Genomic DNA, 6,000 nt, shown 5'->3' with positions numbered 1-6,000 from the left:
TAAAAAAAATCTATGAAAAACTTTCCACTAATCCTTTTTTATTTTATGTGAAATTAATGTAAGGGTATACATGATTAGTTTCATTGTTTGTGATTTTTAGGTAAAGTTCATGGTGTAGTTAAACACTTCACCCAGAAAGTGTGCCATATACCCCTACATCATGGGTTTAGGTGAGAGGGAGGTTACCCCTACATCATGGAGTTAGTTTACCTCCTTCCATTCCTCCTTCTGCCCCACCCCCCCTTACTTGAATTGAATTATGTTTTTCTCTCAAGAACTCCAAAATGGATAACATCATTCTTCTTTTTTTTAAATATCATTTTTAATGGTACAGTACTGAGTGACTTTCATACATGTTTGGGTAAAAGACAAGAAAGTCCATCCTCACCACTTGTATTCAACATCATGCTGGAAGTCCCAGGTATTAAAATAAGGTAATAAAAAGAAATAAAAGTCATAAAGATGAAATAGGAAGTGGTAGAGATTCATTCCCCCTTTTGTATATAATTGCTCAAGCAAGATTTTCCTAGATGGCTACAAAACACATACTAGTACTATAGTACTAATTTAGAAACATCTCAGTATGCAAAGAAAACATACACAACCAATTTTATTTACAGGTTAATTAATATATGATTGACAATTAAAATTGCATATATTTAAGATTTACACCATGCTTTAAAAAAATGTTATTGACACAAAATGGTTGTACATATTTTGGGGTACATGTGATATTTTTATAAATGTATATACTGTATAATGATGAACTCAGGGTAATTGGGATGTACAATGTGAGTATTTGATAAATGTACAAGAGATCTGACAATTAAGTTCATGAATTTATCTTTGAAAAAGTGGTACAGGCCTCATTGCTGAATATCACTGTGGTCATCTTTGAAGTACTCTCCTTGGGAAGCTATGCACCAATGCCATTTCCTAGCCCACCTTTCAAAGGAATTTTGGAATTTTCCTGGAATGGCCATCAAAATTGTTGCTATGTTACCCTTGATGTCCTGAATGTCATCAAAATGTCTTCATTTCAATATTTCTTTTATCATTGAGTAAATAAAAAAGCCATTGGGGATCAGGTGAGTAGGAAGGGTATCCCAATACAGTTTTATGTTTATTGGCTACAAACTCCCTCAGAGACAGTGCTGTGTGAGCTGGTGCATGGTCACGATGTGAGAGCCATGAGTTGTTGGCCAAGATTTTCAGTTAAGATCTTACTGTTTCTCTCTTGATAGTTACTTGGTCTGCTGTAGCCAGCCAACAATTTTGATGTACAATTTGACAAATCTGTGCAGTGCTTTCATCCTTTCTGCTTCTTACCTCTCTCTCTCTTTTTTTTTTTCTTACTGACCTCTCTTCATCAGTGACACTTTGTTTCCCCTCAGAAATACTTTTAATCCATTTGTTCATTGCATTTTCTCCATGGCATCATCCATAAACTTGGACTAACATGTTCTTGATTTCACCTCCACTCTTGCCAAGTTTAACAAGAAATTTACTAATGTTTGATGTTGCTCTATCTCGCGCTCTGACATTTTTGCATAGGCACACAAAAACACATAACAGCTAATGCCACACATAGACACAAACCTAAATGTGAGACACTGATATATCAAGTTTATGAAACCTTACCAAGTTATTTGTCTAGTGCTCCCAACGTAAGTGCACAGTGGCAAGTTTGCAAACTTGATCTTCAGACCTTGTCATATGCAGTGGTGCAAAGGGGGCAATGTCTGGTGGTGGATTGTATGCATGGATGGCAGTGCAGCTAAAGTTCTGGGTGGATGTGAGATGTTTAAAAATTGGACAGAGCATTATAAGGAGATAGATATGAATTAAGAGGTAAAAGGAGATACCTAGGATGACTCCTAAGCAATTAATATGTTAAAAGAAAAGGCAAGATTTTGGCTTGATGCCCTTAGTACAGTGGTTATAGCGCCAGCCACATGCACCGAGGCTGGTGAATTCAAGACCAGTGTGGGCCAGTTAAGCAACAACAACAACAACAACAACAACAAAATAGCTGGGTGCCACGGCGGGTACCTGTAGTTCCAGCTACTTAGGAGGCTCAAGCAAGCAAAACACTTAAGCCTAAGAGTTAGAGGTTGCTATGAGCTGTGATGCCATGGCACTCTACCAAGGGTGACATAATGTGACTCTGTCTGAAAAAAAAAAAAAAAAAGCAAAATTTGATTAGAGCAACAAACATTATAACTGAAGAATTTTGACAACTAAAAGGAAATGGACAAATTAACAAATATTCATAATATAGTAAGCTTTAAGATGGAAAAGAGGCCACATAGAGGCACAAATGGAGGCAGTTATGCCAACTTTCTGGTTTTGGTAAAGTTTTGTAGGGGTGTATGGCTCTCCACAGTCATGAAGCATGGGTAGGAATTAACCAGCGAATGCTGGTGTGGAGAGTACAATAAATAGATGCATCAACAGCATAAATGTACAAGAAACCTAAGTGGTTGTATGAAGTTCACACTTTTTCTGAGGTAGTTGTATAAGTCAAAGTTCTTCAGAGAAACATAAACAGTGGGATATATTTATACATATAGAAAGAGATTTATTTTAAGGAATTAGCTTATGCAATTAAGGAGGCTAGTAAATCCAAAATCTGCAGGGTAGGCTAGGAGCTAAAGACCAGGAAGAGCTGATGCTATAGTTTAAATTCAAAGCCATTTGCTTGCAGAATTCCATCCCACTTGTGGGAAGTCAGTTTTTATTCCATACGGTTTTCAATTGATTAGATGAGGTCTACCAACATTATGCTGGGTGCTCTACTTTACTCAAGTCCACCTATTTTAAATCTTACTTTAAGCCAAAAACACCCTACAGAAACATCCAGAATAATGTTTGACCACCTATCTGGGCAATATTGCCCAGCCAAGCTAACCCATAAAATTAACCATCACAATGATGGAAACAATTGAAACATCTTAAATATTTATCTCATTTCCCCTTTCCAATTAGGGGAGAGAGCCCAAGGTATCATTCCACACTGAAATCTAAGAAACAGGGTTCAGTATGTAAGTGGTGTGGGCATGGACTCCAGGAAACACAAAACAGACATCTAAATGTGAAGCGCTACCATCCTAAATTAATCAGATTTACTTTAACATAGTTTATTCATTGTATACTCATTCCAGTATAGATTTGCTATTCCCATATGTGGGGTAAACCCCCACAAAAATTAAATGAAATGTGCTCTTTTAATTCCAGAAACTGAGCGAAAAGACTTGTGAGTATTATTCGCTTTTGTTGAGGCCTTAAGTGACCTGGGAAAACACAGTGGGGGCCTGCAGGCAAGGCGTAAATACCTCCTACAGGGAACCCCAACTGTGTAGTCAAGTCAGCCTGCCAGATAAGGGTTGAAATGGCCTATCTGTGCAGAGGACATGACTCAAAGGTTGATGTGAGTGAAAAGAAAAACTCCATCATAATGATGTTGAATAAAACACTCCTTCTTAACTACAGGGTCTCCAAACCATAAGAAAACAGTCATGGAGCCTGTTTCTTGGAAATTTAATTGAGTACATAGAAGAGAAAGGTTTTACTCCTCTGTTTATCCTACCTTTAACTTTAACAATAGAAGTCAGATAATATATAGTTCTTTTAGGTCTTCAGAGAGGAACAGCCTGAGGCTAGCTTAAGATGGTTGTCTTACTTTCTTTCTTTAGGCTAATCTTATGATGGCTATCTCATTTTCCCTGACTTTCTTTCTTTTCTATAGTTTAAGATAAGAATAGAGAATGTTAGGATTATTCATCAATGTGGTGTACATGATTAGCTCCCAATAAAAGGGAGTGGAAAATAAAGACATTTTGCTACATGCCATCTAAGAGTATGCAGTCGTTTCTTGCTTTCAAACAATTCTAGGAGTGAGCTTGTACCCACGGCCAAGCTGTCCTCTCCCGCCAGAAAGAACATCACCTAACACCCATAGCAAATGAGAAGTGAGCTGGAAAGAAAATATTTTTACCATAATTGTTGGTTAAGGAAATGGAAACAAAACCACAGTGAGATACCACATCACATCCATGAAGATGGCACAATTAAAAAGACAGATACATGTTGAGTATCTCTTATTCTGAATACTTGGGACCAGAAGTATTTTGGATTTCAGATTTTTTTGAACTTTGTTATATTTGCATTATACAGGCTGAGCACCCGTAATCCAAAAATGCTAAATCCAAAATACTTCAAAGAACATACTTATTAAGCATCATGTCTGTACTCAAAAAGTTTTGGATTTTTGGGCGGCCCCTGTGGCTCAAAGGAGTAGGGCGCCAGCCCCATATGCTGGAGGTGGTGGGTTTAAACCCAGCCCTGGCCAAAAATTGCAAAAAAAAAAAAAAAAAAGTAAGAAAGAAAAAAGTTTTGAATTTTTTAGCATTTTGGATTTCCAGGTTAGAGATACTCAACCAATAATAACAAGTTTCGGTGAGGGTGTAGAGAACTTGAGAATCTCATACATTGCTAGTGGAGATATAATGTGGTATAGTCACTTTGGAAAACAGCTTAGCAGTTCCACAAAAGGGTAAGCATAGTTACCTCATGACTCAGCAATTCTATGTGCAAGAGAAATAAAAACTTAATATTATAAATAATTGTACATGAATGTTCATAGCAATATTATTCATAAACACCAAAATGTAGAACCAATTACAATGTCCCTCAACAAATTAATCTATAAATAAAATATGGCATATCCATACACTGGCATATTATTCGACCATAAAAAGGAATAAAGAGTACAGATCCATGTAATGACTTGGATGAAGCTTGAGAGCATTATGCTCAGTGAAAGAATGCAGACACAAAAGATCATTTGTATTTTTTGTGTCTGTATGATTTCATTGACATGAATGTCCAGAATAGGCAAATCTATGGAGATAGAAAGTGAGTAAGTTGGCTTGGCGCCTGTGGCTCAAGTGGCTAAGGCACCAGCCACATACACCTGAGGTGGTAGGTTAGAATCCAGCCCGGGCCACCAAACAACAATGACGGCTGCAACCAAAAAATAGCTGGGTGTTGTGGTGGGCGCCTATAGCCCCAGCTACTTGAGAGGCAGAGGCAGGAGAATTGCTTGAGCCCGGGAGTTGGAGGTTGCTGTGAGCTGTGATGCCATGGCACTCTACCCAGGGTGACAGCTTGAGGCTCTGTCTCAAAAAAAAAAAAGTAAGTAAGTTATTACCTAGGGTTGGGAGGTAGGACAGGAAAAAAGGGGAAGTGATTGCTAAAAAGATAACATGGGGAGGCATGATAATGTTCTAAAATTGATCGTGGTGACCATCGCACAGGTCTGTGAATATAATAAAAATATTACACCTGTGTCCTGTAAAAGGTGAATTGTGTAGTATGCTAATTATATCTCAGTAAAGTTTTATTTGAGAAGAAAGGAAAAAAGAAAAGATAGGAAGATAGAGACTGGGCTTACCTCCTGGAGCAGAAAGCGTAGGAGAAAGCTGGGCTGCTGGTCTTTCAGTTTAGCCTTGTCTAGCACAATCTCTCTATAGATTGCTTCAGGACTCCCTCTCCTACCTGATTCAGCTCCCTGCATCAGGGTCTGCTGGATGCTAGCAGTTAGATAGCCACTTCATGGCGCAAGATAGTTTTTCTGTGCTCTCCAAATGTGGGTCACCCTTTATACTACAGCAGCGCCATCAACTGAAGCCCTCTGTAGGGAAAGTGAAGGCCACCAGGCTTCACTGGCCGCCTCTTACATATGTAGGTCCTGGAAGGGCAAGGAAAGCTCCTGGGGTGGGAGAGGGGAGAAGGAAGACTTGCGAGAAGTGTCTTGAAGAGACAAGAGAGGCCAGAAATGCCTGCTGAGAGGAGCAAATTCAAAATACCTCCCATCATTTCCAGTCTGTGATTTGTTCTACTATGCTGCAATACCCATCCAGGTGGTGGAAAGTGGAAGTGAGCTCTAAGCAAGACCTGTGCCAGAAGCTTGAACAAATACTAAGGGAGTTGATACTA

The sequence above is a fragment of the Otolemur garnettii genome, unplaced genomic scaffold (assembly GCF_000181295.1).
Source record: "Otolemur garnettii isolate 467f Iridium unplaced genomic scaffold, OtoGar3 scaffold00001, whole genome shotgun sequence".
In the NCBI taxonomy this organism is placed as follows: Eukaryota; Metazoa; Chordata; class Mammalia; order Primates; family Galagidae; genus Otolemur; species Otolemur garnettii.
Note: the sequence above shows the minus strand (reverse complement) of the source record.